Below are 15017 nucleotides of genomic sequence, written 5' to 3' on the forward strand. Positions count from 1 at the left end.
AGAATGCGCTCCACCCATTAAATGTATATGCGGGAAGACATCAGGTCTAATCGCGGCAGAGAATGGTCTCCTCCAGGCCCTACAGAGTAAGGTCTGTTGGAGGCTGACCTGTCATTCTGAAAACCTAGTTTAGATGGGCAGAGTTACAGGTCAATTTTTACCACCCGTCACTGCCAGGAAACCCCTGACTTGTAAGCACTGCTAAATGTTCCCCTCACCATGGCAGAGGGCTCCCACGGTGAGGGAACTAACTCATTTTTTATTTTCAAAAAGAAAATCCACTTTCAGGAAATAACAAAAGTAAAGTGTTTGGACCAGGGCTCTGTCCTGCTGCGGGAGCCCTGCACCTTCCAAACAGGACACCACATTGACAGGGACCACCAGCCTGGCAGGGGAGTGGTCTCCACCATGCAGAAGGTGCAGTCCTCCATCAGGCCAAAGGATATTACTCCGTCTGCTAATAAATACATCAGGTCCCTGATGAGGTGTATCTGCTCCAGTCATAAAACCTGTTCTGCCTAGTAACCTTTAAGATGTGATATCAATATTCGTTTTCTGTGTGTCTATTTTGTTACTAGCAGTGTAAAGTTCCCCTTTACTTCCCCATAATAAAAGAGATTATCACATGTAGCAATGCAACACTGTAACAAAAAATATAAAAATAGGAAAATTTAGAGGCAATACCTGCCCATTCCAGTGGGCCAGTAAGAATAGAGGGTGTGTGATTTCTTTTCCACAGATGTATTTTTGTAAGGTCTTATGGACTGCTCTTTGTGAAAGAGTTTTACAGTTTCTGGATTTACCTTCAAATTGAACCATAGAAAGTTTTTCAAAGATTTGCAAGATAAGTTCAACCTCACGGCGAGATGCTTTTCAGACTCCTCAAAACCTGTCAAGCTGGAAGTTGGAACCAGACATTTTTGTGGGAGTTTACCCTTTGCACGGATTTCCTATACACATTATAAAAGTAAGCAGACCTTCCCACCTCAAACATACGTTTTGCACAAGGGTGTTGCATGGGAACACCCTCTCTCAGAGGAAATCCTTTGTTCTGCCTTCCTTGGCCAGGGCTGCCTGGACCCCAGGAGGGCAGAAACCTGTCTGAGGGGTTGGCAGCAGCAGCAGCTGCAGTGCAAAACCTGAAAAGGCAGTTTGGCAGTACCCGGGTTCTATGCTAGAGACCCGGGTGATCATGGAATTGTCCCCTCAATGCCAGAATGGCATTGGGGGGACAATTCCATGATCTTAGACATGTTACATGGCCATGTTCGGAGTTACCATTGTGACGCTATACATAGATAGTGACCTAGGTATAGTGCACGTGTGTAATGGTGTCCCCGCACTCACAAAGTCCGGGGAATTTGCCCTGAATGATGTGGGGGCACCTTGGCTAGTGCCAGGGTGCCCACACACTAAGTAACTTTGCACCCAACCTTCACCAGGTGTAGGTTAGACATATAGGTGACTTATAAGTTACTTAAGTGCAGTGGTAAATGGCTGTGAAATAACATGGACGTTATTTCACGCAGGCTGCAGTGGCAGGCCTGTGTAAGAATTGTCAGAGCTCCCTATGGGTGGCAAAAGAAATGCTGCAGCCCATAGGGATCTCCTGGAACCCCAATACCCTGGGTACCTCATTACCATATACTAGGGAATTATATGGGTGTATCAGTATGCCAATGTGAATTGGTCACTAGCCTGTTAGTGACAATTTAGAAAACAGAGAGAGCATAACCACTGAGGTTCTGGTTAGCAGAGCCTCAGTGAGACAGTTAGGCATCACACAGAGAACACATACATATAGGCCACAAACTTATGAGCACTGGGGTCCTGGCTAGCAGGGTCCCAGTGACACATAACAAACATACTGACAACACAGGGTTTTCACTATGAGCACTGGGCCCTGGCTAGCAGGATCCCAGTGAGACAGTTAAAACACCCTGACATATACTCACAAACAGGCCAAAAGTGGGGGTAACAAGGCTAGAAAGAGGCTACTTTCTCACATCAGCCCTCTGAGTTGGACTCCGATGTCGTGGGACCCTCCTTTGTGACTCTGAGCCAGCTCCGGTTCACAAATCTTCAAAGTGCCTGCTCTGGTACTTCTGCGGGTGCTGCCTGGTTCTGTGGGGGCTCTCTGAGTTGCTTAGCGCCCCCTCTGTCTCCTCCTCCAAGGGGTGACATCCTGGTCCTTCCTGGTCTCCAGCAGCCCCCAGAAACCTCTACCGCGACCCTTGCAGCTAGCAAGGCTTGTTTGCGTTATTTCTGCATGGGAACACTTCTGCAACCTTCAGCACGCCGTGGGACATCTTTCACCCCAAGGAGAAGTTCCTAGCTCTCTTCGTTGTTGCAGATCCTAAGCTTCATCCATCCAGATGCAGCTTCCTTGCACCTCCATCCGAGGTTTCCTGGGCTCCTGCCCACCCTGGACACTATCGCAACTCTTGGACTTGGTCCCCTTGCCTTGCAGGTCCTCAGGTCCAGGAATCCATCTTCAGTGCTTTGCTGGTGTTTGTGGTTCTTGCAGAATCCCCCTATCACGACTATTGTGTCCTATTGGGGTAGTAGGGGTACTTTACTCCTACTTTTCAGGGTCTTGTGGTGGGGTATCTTGGACACCCTGACTATTTTCTTGCAGTCCCAGTGACCCTCTACAAGCTCCCATAGGTCTGGGGTCCATTCGTGATTCGCATTCCACTGTTGGAGTATATGGTTTGTGTTGCCCCTAGACCTATGTTCACCTATTGCATCCTGTTGTAACTCTACACTGTTTGCATTACTTTTCTTACTATTACTTACCTGTTTTGGGTTTGTGTACATATAACATGTGTATATTACTTACCTTCTTACTGAGGGAACTCACTGAGATACTTGTGGCATATTGTCATAAAAATAAAGTACCTTTATTTTTAGTAACTCTGTGTATTGTGTTTTCTTATGATATTGTGCTATATGATATAAGTGGTATGGTAGGAGCTTTGCGTGTCTCCTAGTTCAGTCTAAGCTTTGCCATAGCTACCTTCTATCAGCCTAAGCTGCTAGAAACACCTCTATTCTACTAATAAGGGATAACTTGACCTGGCACAAGGTGTAACTACCACAAAGTACCCACTATAAGCCAGGCCAGCCTCCTACATGCTGGTCTTCCAGTCACAGCAGAGTGTGATATGAAGGAGAGTGTGAGGTGCAGCAGCGGGGCCCCCCAGTTACAGCTTAGTGTGACATGAAGCAGAGTGTGAGCTACTTTATTTTAGTGACAAAATGCCAAAAGTATCTCAAAGGCTTTAGGGCCAGATGTAGCAAACCATTTGTGACTCGCAAACGGCGAAAATCCCAGCTTCTGTTCCCAGCAGGCCTCCATCCCCGTGAGTGCCCAGAGTCGCTATGGGGGCGCAAATTGCGACCCACCTTAATGAGGTGGGTCTTTGCGACCCCATAGCGACTCGCAGAAGGTGTCTGGGACACCTTTCTGCATATGGTTTTGCGACTCGGAAATTGCGAGTCGCTCGGAGTCGCAAATTCCGAGTCGCAAAACCTAGTTTTGCTACATCTGGCCCTTACTCCCTTAGGAGGTAAGTAATATACACAAAATATACACACAAACCAAAATCAGGTAAGTAAAACACTTAGAAAAGTAGTGCAAACACTGTAGAATACAATAGATTGCAATAGTGAAAAATAGGCCTGGGGCAACACAAACCATATACTCCAAAAGTGGAATGCAAACCGCAAATGGACCCCAGGCCTAGTGTAGTGTGTAGAGGGTCGCTGGGAGTGTAAGAAAACACTAAGGGTGTCCAAGACACCCCAAGACAAGACCCTGAAAAGTAGGAGTAAAGTTACCCTACTACCCCAAAAAGACAGTAAAGTTGAGATAGGGGATTCTGCAAAGACAACAACTGACTGCACAGCACTGAAGACGGATTCCTGGACCTGAGGACCTGTAAAGGAAGGGGACCAAGTCCAAGAGTCACGCAGGAGCCCACTAAACCCCGGGTGAAGGTGCAAAAGTGCTGCTTCCGGGTGGAAGAAGCTGAAGATTCTGCAACAGCGGAAGGTGCCAGGAACTCCTCCTTTGGTCAGAAGATGTCCCAGGGCGTGCTGGAGGATGCAGGGTTCTTTCCATGCAGAAAGACCGCAAACAAGCCTTGCTAACTGCAAGAGTCTCGGTTGAGGATTCTGGGTGCTGCCAGGGCCCAGGAAGAGCCAGGAGGTCGCCCCTTGGAGGAGGAGACAGAGGGGGCGCTCAGCAACACGAAGAGCACATGCAGAAGCAGGCAGCACCCGCAGAAGCACCTGAACAGGCGTTCAGAAGATCTGAGCACGGCGGTCAACTCAAAAGAGGGTCCCACGAAGTCGGAGTCCAACTCAGCGAGTTGTGCAATGCAGGACTGAGTGCTGGGGACCAGGGCTAGCCTGTGCACAAAGGAAGTCTTGCAAAGGTGCACAAAAGCCCTAGCAGCTGCAGTTCACGCAGTACACAGAATTATTGTCAGGCGTGGGGAGGCAAGGACTTACCTCCACCAAATTTGGACAGAAAGGCTACTGGACTGTCGGGAACACTTGGACCCAGCTCCTGTGTTCCAGGGACCACGCTCGTCAGGATGAGAGGGGACACAGAGGACCGGTGATGCAGAAGTTTGGTGCCAGCGTTTGCAGGGGGAAGATTCCGTTGACCCACAGGAGATTTCTTCTTGGTGTGCAGGGTGAAGGCAGACAGCCCTCAGAGCATGCACCACCAGGAAACAGTCGAGAAAGCCGGCAGGATGAAGCGCTACAATGTTGCTGGTAGTCTTCTTGCTACTTTGTTGCGGTTTTGCATGCGTCCTGGAGTAGTCAGCAGTCGATCCTTGGCAGAAGTCGAAGAGGGAAGTGCAGAGGAACTCTGGTGAGCTCTTGCATTCGTTATCTGCTGAGGTGCCCACAGGAGAGACCCTAAATAGCACTCAGAGGAGGATTGGCTACAGAGAGAGGTAAGCACCTATCAGGAGGGGTCTCTGACATCACTTGCTGTCACTGGCCACTCAGAGGTCTCCATTGTGCCCTCACACCTCTTCATTCAAGATGGCAGAGGTCTGGGACACACTGGAGGAGCTCTGGGCACCTCTCCTTGGGAGGTGCTGATTAGGGGAGTGGTCACTCCCCTTTCCTATGTCCAGTTTCGTGCCAGAGCAGAGCTGGGGGGATCCCTGAACCGGTGTAGACTGGCCTATGCAAGGAGGGCCCCTTCAAAGCATTTCTAGAGGCCAGGAGAGGCTACTCCTCTCAGGCCCTTAACACCTATTTCCAAAGGGAGAGGGTGTAACACCCTCTCTCAGAGGAAATCCTTTGTTCTGCCTTCCTGGTACTGGGCTGCCCAGGCCCCAGGGGGGCAGAAACATGTCTGAGGGTTGGCAGCAGCGGTAGCTGCAGAAAAACCTCCGAGAGCTAGTTTGGCAGTACCCGGCCTCTATGCTGGAGCCCCGGGGATGCAGGAATTGTCCACCCAATACCAGAATGGTATTGGGGTGACAATTCCATGATCCTAGACATGTTACATGGCCATGTTCGGAGTTACCATTGTGACACTACATAAAGGTATTGACCTATATGTAGTGCACGCTTGTAATGGTGTCCCCGCACTCACATAGTCCTGGGACATTGCCCTGAACAATGTGGGGGCACCTTGTCTAGTGCTAGGGTGCCCTCACACTTAGTAACTTTGCACCTAACCTTCACTAAGTGAGGGTTAGACATGTAGGTGACTTAGAAGTTACTTAAGTGCAGTGAAAATGGCTGTGAAATAACGTGGATGTTATTTCTCGCAGGCTGCAGAGGCAGTCCTGTGTAAGACTTGTCTGAGCTCCCCATGGGTGGGAAAAGAAATGCTGCAGCCCATAGGGATCTCCTGGAACCCCAATACCCTGGGTACTTAGGTACCATATACTAGGGCATTATAAGGGTTTTCCAGTGTGCCAATAAGAATTGGTAAAATTAGTCACTAGCCTGCAGTGACAATTTTAAAAGCAGAGAGAGCATAAACACTGAGGTTCTGATTAGCAGAGCCTCAGTGATTGGGTTAGGCACCACACAGGGAACACATACAGGGCATACTTTATGAGCACTGGGGTCCTGGCTAGCAGGATCCCAGTGACACAGGCAAAAACAAACATACACACAAGTAAAAATGGGGGTAACATGCAAGGCAAAATGGTTTTTTTCTACACAACCCCCCCAAACGAGGGACAATAAGGCTAACCTTGCCCAGATGAGTCTTCATTGTCTAAGTGGAAATATCTGGAGAGTCCATCTGCATTGGAGTGGGTACTCCCAGGTCTATGTTCCACTGTATAGTCCATTCCCTGTAGTGATATGGACCACCTCAACAATTTAGGATTTTCACCTTTCATTTGTTTTAGCCAAAGTAGAGGTTTGTGGTCTGTCTGAACAATAAAGTGAGTGCCAAACAGGTATGGCCTCAACTTCTTCAGTGCCCAGACCACAGCAAAGGCCTCCCTCTCTATGGCAGACCAACGCTTTTCTCTAGGGGTCAACCTCCTGCTGATAAAAGCAACAGGTTGATCCTGGCCCTCAGAATTAAGTTGTGATAAGACTGCCCCTACCCCTAATTCAGATGCATCAGTTTGAGCAATGAATTTCTTGGAGTAACATTGGCTTTTTAGGACAGGTGCAGAGCACATGGCCTGTTTGAGCTCCTCAAAAGCTTTCTGATAGCTAGCTGTCCACAATACCTTTTTAGGCATCTTTTTACTGGTGAGATCATTATGAGGGGCTGCTATGGAGCCATAGTTTTTAATGAATCTCCTGTAATACCCGGTGAGGTCTAGGAAGGCTCTCACTTGGGTCTGTGTTGTAGGGGGAACCCAATCCATGATTGTCTGGATTTTCTCCTGCAGTGGTGCAATCTTTTCTCCACCTACCAGGTGTCCCAGATAAACCACCTTTCCCTGCCCTATCTGGCACTTTGAGCCCTTGATAGTGAGGCCTGCCTTTTGCAGGGCCTCCAAAACTTTCCAAAGGTGGACCAGGTGCTCATCCCAGGTGGAGCTAAAGACAGCTATATCATATGCTGCACTAAAAGCCTCCAACCCTTGCAGGACTGTGTTCACCAACCTCTGAAAAGTAGCAGGTGCATTTTTCAAACCAAAGGGGATCACTGTAAGTTGGTAGTGCCCTCCTATAGTTGAAAATGCAGTTTTAGGTTTAGCATCCTCAGCCAATTTGATCTGCCAAAACCCTGCAGTCAAATCAAACGTGCTTAGATACTTGGCAGATGCCAGTGTATCTATGAGCTCATCTGCCCTGGGTATAGGGTGAGCATCAGTTTTTGTTACCTGATAGAGACCTCTGTAGTCTACACAAAACCTCATCTCCCTGTTTCCATCTTTTGAGTGAGGCTTTGGTACAAGCACCACAGGACTCGCCCATGGGCTTTCAGAAAGTTCAACCACTCCCAGATCAAGCATTTTCTGAACCTCTTGTTTATGCAGTCCCTGACATGGTCAGGCTGCCTATAGATTTTACTTTTGACAGGCATGCTGTCTCCAGTATCAATTGTGTGTCACACCAAGATGTGGTGCCTGGCACAGTTGAAAAGAGTTCAGAAATGTGTCTAAGGAGATTTATGCAGTTGTCTTTCTTTTCTGCAGTCAGACAATCTGCCAAACCTACTCCCTCCACTAAAGCATCATCTTCAGTGGAGGAGAAGAGATCAGGGAGAGGGTCACTCTCTTCTTCCTGTCCTTCATCTGTTGCCATGAGCAGGGTGAGATCAGCCCTGTCATAGTAGGGTTTTAGGCGGTTGACATGAATCACTATAAGGGGACTCCTGGCAGTGCCCAGGTCTACCAGATAGGTAACCTCACCCTTTTTCTCAACAATTAGATGGGGTCCACTCCATTTGTCTTGGAGTGCTCTTGGGGCCACAGGCTCCAATACCCACACCTTCTGTCCTGGTTGGTACTGGATCAGAACATCCTTCTGGTCATGCCATTGCTTCTGGAGCTCTTGGCTGGCCTGAAGGTTTTTACTGGCCTTTTTCATGTACTTCTGGATTTTAGGCCAAGTACATAGTCCACTATATCCTGTTTGGGAGCTTTTAAAGGTTGTTCCCAACCCTCCTTCACAAGTGTTAGTGGACCTCTTACAGAGTGTCCAAAGAGGAGTTCAAAGGGGCTGAAGCCCACTCCTTTCTGGGGTACCTCCCTGTAAGCAAAAGGGAGGCAAGGTAACAGGTCATCCCATCTCCTCCTGAGTTTTTCAGGGAGTCCCATTATCATACCTTTGAGAGTTTTATTAAACCTCTCTACCAGTCCATTAGTCTGTGGATGATAAGGTGTGGTGATTTTTTTAGGTTACACCACATTCTCTCCACAAAACCTTCAAGTATGCAGACATAAAGTTGCTACCCCTGTCTGATACAACCTCTTTTGGGAAACCCACCCTGGAAAAGATTCCTAGGAGGGCTTTTGCCACTGCAGGTGCTGTAGTGGTCCTTAGAGGAATTGCTTCAGGATATCTTGTGGCATGGTCCACAACTTCCAAGATAAACCTATTGCCTGAAGCATTAGGAGGGTCAAGGGGGCCGACTATGTCAACCCCTACCCTTTCAAAGGGGACCCCGACCACAGGTAGTGGAATAAGGGGAGCCTTTGGTGTGCCACCAGTCTTGCCACTGGCTTAGCAGGTCATACAAGACTTGCAAAAATCTTTAGTGTCCTCTGACATCTTAGGCCAGTGAAACAGGGGGACAAGCCTTTCCCATGTTTTGATCTGTCCCAAATGCCCAGCCAAAGGAATGTCATGTGCCAGAGTTAGGAGGAACTCTTTGTACTGCAGGGGAATGACCAATCTCCTGGCTGCTCCAGGTTTTGGGTCCCTTGCCTCTGTGTACAAGAGGTTGTCCTCCCAGTAAACTCTGTGTGAGTCACTGACATCCCCATTTTGCTGTTTGACAGCTTGCTGTCTGAGACCCTCTAATTTGGGACAGGATTGCTGTGCCACACTCATCTCTTCCCCGGCAGGCCCCCCTCCACCCAAAAGCTCGTCAGTGTCTGCTGCCAGCTCATCTAGTGTAGGTTCTGCACAGGGAGGAAATTCTTCTTCCTCAGAAGGAGAATCATCTGTAGAGGGAGGGATAGTGGGTAGGGATTTACCCTTGCTACCCCTAGCTTTAGGGAGCAGTTGGTCCATTGTTCCAGGATCCCAGTTACCCTGTCCTTTTTGCTTTTTGGCCTGAGCCCTTCTCAAAGCAAAAATATGCCCTGGAATGCCCAGCATTGCTGCATGAGCCTCCAACGCCACTTCTGCCCAAGCTGATGTCTCTAAATCGTTCCCTAGTAGACAGTCTACAGGTAATCTGAGGCAACCACAACTTTCTTTGGACCAGTAACCCCCCCCCAGTTGAGATTCACAACAGCCATGGGGTGGCTAAGAGTGTTGTTATGAGCGTCTGTCACTTGGTACTGGTGACCAAGTAGGTGTTGTTCAGGGTGGACCAGTTTCTCTATCACCATGGTAACACTGGCACCTGTGTCCTTGTAGGCCTCAACCTCAACACTATTTATTAGGGGAAGTTGCTTGTACTTATCCAAATTAAGGGGACAAGCAATCAAGGTGGCCAAATCCATGTCACCTTCAGAGACTAACACAGCCTCTGTGGTCTCCCTAACAAGACCAACCCCAACTAAATTACCAAAAGTGAGCCCAGCTACTCCCTTGGATTGGCTATTAGTATTAGTAGGTTTGCTCCCACCACCACTGCTATTACTCGGGGCACTAGAATTTGCAGTAGGGGTTGTGGTAGTGGGAGGTTTGGTGTTTTTCTTTGGACAACTGGCATCAGTTGTCCAATGGCCTTTGACTTTACACAAATAACACCAAGGCTTTTTAACTTGAATTGAAGAGGATTTGGATACACCACCCCCACCAGAGGATTTTTGTGGGCCTGATGAAGACTCAGTTTTACTTTTGTCACCCCCCTGGTCAGAAGACTTACCATCCTTCTTTTTGCCATCCTTGTCACCCCCTGTATGAACTTTTCTGTTCACTCTTGTTCTGACCCATTTGTCTGCCTTCTTTCCCAATTCTTTGGGAGAGGTCAGATCTGAGTCCACTAGATATTAGTGTAACAAGTCAGACACACAATTATTCAGAATATGCTCTCTCAGAATAAGATTATACAGGCTTTCATAGTCAGAAACTTTACTGCCATGTAACCACCCTTCCAAGGCCTTCACTGAACAGTCAACAAAGTCTATCCAGTCTTGTGAGGACTCTTTTCTGGTGTCTCTGAACTTAATCCTGTATTGTTCAGTGGTTAAGCCAAATCCATCCAAAAGTCCATCCTTCAAAACTGCAAAATTGTTAGCATCACTTTCTCTAACAGTAAGGAGCCTATCCCTACCCTTTCCAGTGAAAGATAGCCACAATATAGCAGCCCACTGCCTTTGAGGGACCCCCTGTACCATACAGGCCCTCTCAAGTGCAGCAAACCACTTGTTGATGTCATCCCCCTCCTTGTAAGGGGGGACTATCTTATGCAGATTCCTGGAATCATGCTCTCTAACAGGATTACTATCAGGAATACTGCTGTTGCTGCCACCATGGGGTCCAAACCCCAATCTCTGTCTCTCCTTCTCCAGATTTAAGGATCCCCTATCTAAGGCCAGCTGTTGCTGTTTAAGCTTCAGTCTGGTCTCTTCAACTCTCCACTTTTTGAGTTCCCTTTCTAACATATTGTCATCAGGGTGGGTGGGTTGGGAATGCTTGGACACAGAAGATAAATTGGAAACAACAGAGGGATATCTGTCCATAACTGACTGAACCCTAATAACCTGGCCTCCAGGAATAAAGACACCCCTACTATGATCGGAACCTCCATCACTACCAGCATTACTAGGTGGCCTGCTGGGGGGGAGATTTGGAACAGAACCCTCCCCACCTCCCTCAGGGAGATCCCCTGAGTCAGAATGGGAGCCATCTATTAACCTCTCATTTGAAGTGCCTCCTAGGGACTCATCATTCACAATAAGCATGTTATATAGAAACTCATTTGTGGGGTTCTTTCCTATCACTAAACCTCTATCTAAGCAGAGACTCCTTAGGCTTTTGTAATTCAAATTGTCATAAATAGTATTGACCATTTTAAGAGCAGACGCTACATCAGACATGATAGAAAAAGGTTTAGAGACAGTGAGAAGGAAGAAAAAGTTTCAGAACTTTTTAAAGAACAGAGAAATAAAACGTTTTCTAACTTTTAGAAGTTTTAGAGTACTTTTCAGAACTTAGTAAAAAGTTTAAGAGGAGAAAAGTAAAACTTTTTGGTTAGGTGTACATACACTGAACTTGTTTTGTATATTATTCTCTTATGAAAAGTACACAATGACAAAGTGGTATGTAGTTACAAGTACTTACCCACCACTGCACAACCAATGTAGGAGGCTGGCCTGGCTTGTAGTGGGTACCAGAGGTACTTACACCTTGTGCCAGGTCCAGTTATCCCTTATTAGTGTAGAAGAGGTGTTTCTAGCAGCTTAGGCTGATAGAAGGTAGCTATGGCAAAGCAGCTTAGGCTGAACTAGGAGACATGTAAAGCTCCTACTATACCACTGGTGTCATATGCACAATATCATAAGAAAACACAATACACAGAAGTACTAAAAATAAAGGTACTTTATTTTTATGACAATATGCCAAAAGTATCTCAGTGAGTACCCTCAGTATGAGGATAAGTTATATACACAAGATATATGTACACAAACCAAAATTATGCAGGTAATAGCAAGAAAAGTAATGCAAGCAGTGTAAAGTTACAATAGATTGCAATAGGAGCACATAGGTATAGGGGCAACACAAACCATATATTCCAAAAGTGGAATGCGAATCACGAATGGACCCCAAACCTATGTGAGCTTGTAGAGGGTCGCTGGGACTGTAAGAAAACAGAGAGGGTTAGAAGAATAGCCCACCCCAAGACCCTGAAAGATAGGTGTAAAGTGCACCTACTACCCCCAGAGAACACAGAAGTCGTGATAGGGGGATTCTGCAGGAAGAACAAACACTAGCAATGCAACAACAGTGGATTTCCAGACCTGAATACCTGTAAGACTAGGGGACCAAGTCCAATAGTCGCTACAGTGTCGAGAGTGGGCAGGAGCCCAGGAAATGCCAGCTGAGGGTGCAAGGCAGCTGCCACCTGTTGGAAGAAGCTTGGAGTTCTGCAAGAAAGAAGAGGACTAGGAACTTCCCCTTTGGAGGATCAATGTCCCACGTCGCGATGAAGCTTGCAGAGGTGTTCCCACGCAGAAAGACCGCAAACAAGCCTTGCTAGCTGCAAGGGTCGTGGTAGAGGTATTTGGGTGCTGCTGTGGCCCAGGAGGGACCAGGATGTCGCCACTTGGAGGAGGAGACAGAGGGGGTGCCCTGCAACACAGGGAGCCTCACAGATGCAGGCAGCACCCGCAGAAGTACCTGAACAGGCACTTAGAAGAAAAGTGAACTGGAGTCAACCCGAAGTCACAAAAGGGAATCCCACAACGCCAGAGGACAACTCAGAAGGTTGTGCACTGCAGGAAGGAGTGTTGGGGACCCAGGCTTGGCTGTGCATAAAGGAAATCCTGGAAGAGTGCACAGGAGCCGGAGCAGCTGCAAATCACGCGGTACCCAGCAATGCAGTCTTTCGTGGGAAGGCAAGGACTTACCTCCACCAAACTTGGACTGAAGAGTCACTGAACTGTGGGAGTCACTTGGACAGAGTTGCTGAGTTCCAGGGACCACGCTCATCGTGCTGAGAGGGGACCCAGAGGACCAGTGATGCAGTCTTTTGGTGCCTGCGGTTGCAGGGGGAAGATTCCGTTGACCCACAAGAGATTTCTTCAGCGCTCCTGGTGCAGAGAGGAGGCAGGCTACCCCCAGAGCATGCACCACCTGGAAACAGTCAAGAAAGCCGGCAGGATGAAGCGATAAAGGTTGCTAGTAGTTGTCTTGCTACTTTGTTGGGGTTTTGCAAGCGTTCTGAGCAGTCAGAGGTTGATCCTTTGGCAGAAGATGAAGAGGAAGATGCAGAGGAACTCTGGTGAGCTCTTGCATTCGTTATCTGAAGAATTGCCCAAAGCAGAGACTCTAAATAGCCAGAAAAGGAGGTTTGGCTACCAAGGAAGGAGGATTGACTGCCAAGAGAGGTAACAGACTATCAGAAGGAGCCTCTGACGTCACCTGCTGGCACTGGCCACTCAGAGCAGTCCAGTGTGCCACAGACACCTCTGTTTCCAAGATGGCAGAGGTCTGGGACACACTGGAGGAGCTCTGGGCACCTCCCCTGGGAGGTGCAGGTCAGGGGAGTGGCCACTCCCCTTTCCTTTGTCCAGTTTCGTGCCAGAGCAGGGCTGGAGTATCCCTGAACCGGTGTAGACTGGCTTATGTAGAGATGGGCACCATCTGTGCCCATCAAAGCATTTCCAGAGGCTGGGGGAGGCTACTCCTCCCCAGCCTTCACACCTATTTCCAAAGGGAGAGGGTGTTACACCCTCTCTCAGAGGAAGTCCTTTGTTCTGCCTTCCTGGGCCAGGGCTGCCTGGACCCCAGGAGGGCAGAAACCTGTCTGAGGGTTTGGCAGCAGCAGCAGCTGCAGTGGAGACCCCGGAAAGGCAGTTTGGAAGTATCCGGGTTCTGTGCTAGAGACCCGGGGAATCATGGAATTGCCCCCCAATGCCAGGATGGCATTGGGTTGACAATTCCATGATCTTAGACATGTTACATGGCCATGTTCGGAGTTACCATTGTGACGCTGTACATAGGTAGTGACCGATGTACAGTGCACGCGTGTAATGGTGTCCCCGCACTAACTAAGTGCGGGGAATTTGCCCTGAACGATGTGGGGGCACCTTGGCTAGTGCCAGAGTGCCCACACACTAAGTAACGTTGCACCCAACCTTCACCAGGTGAAGGTTAGACATATAGGTGACTTATAAGTTACTTAAGTGCAGTGGTAAATGGCTGTGAAATAACGTGGACGTTATTTCACTCAGGCTGCACTGGCAGGCCTGTGTAAGAATTGCCAGAGCTCCCTATGGGTGGCAAAAGAAATGCTGCAGCCCATAGGGATCTCCTGGAACCCCAATACCCTGGGTACCTCAGTACCATATACTAGGGAATTATATGGGTGTACCAATATGCCAATGTGAATTGGTAAATTTAGTCACTAGCCTGTTAGTGACAAATTTGGAAAGCAGAGAGAGCATAATCACTGAGGTTCTGGTTAGCAGAGCCTCAGTGAGACAGTTAGGCATCACACAGGGAACACATACAGGGCACATACTTATGAGCACTGGGGCCCTGCCTGGCAGGGTCCCAGTGACACATAGACTAAAACAACATATATACAGTGAAATATGGGGGTAACATGCCAGGCAAGATGGTACTTTCCTACACCGGTGGAGAGCAGCAGCATTTTCCTGAGCTCCTGTGCCAAAGGCCTACCTAGGCTTTTCCAGGCCCTGTCTTCATTATCTTGGTGATCCTCCAGCAGGGCGGTAAGACGGAGGTTGGGCTAGGCCCCGACTCCGTTATCAGGCATATTCGAATTTTGGGCCTTTTGGGCTGATCGCGTGCACGATCATAATCTTGGCATTTTAACTTTGATGTTCGACTCGGCAGCAGTGTGCGCGATTCATTCCTGGCATTTAACTCTTGCAGCTCAGATCGGCAGAACGCACAATTGTAATTTTGGCTTTTAAACTTAGATGTTTGAATCGGCAGCAGTGTGCGCGATTCATTCCTGGATTTTAACTTTTGCAGTTCAGATCGGCAGAACACGCGATCGTAATCTTGGCATTTCAACTTTGATGTTCGAATCGGCAGCAGTGTGCGCAATTCATTCCTGGCATTTAACTCTTGCAGTTCAGATCGGCAGAACGCGCAAGCGTAATTTTGGCATTTAAACTTTGATGTTCGAATCGGCAGCAGTGTGCGCGATTCATTCCTGGCATTTAACTATTGCAGTTCAGATCGGCAGAACG

The sequence above is a fragment of the Pleurodeles waltl genome, chromosome 8, assembly GCF_031143425.1.
Source record: "Pleurodeles waltl isolate 20211129_DDA chromosome 8, aPleWal1.hap1.20221129, whole genome shotgun sequence".
Taxonomy (NCBI): domain Eukaryota; kingdom Metazoa; phylum Chordata; class Amphibia; order Caudata; family Salamandridae; genus Pleurodeles; species Pleurodeles waltl.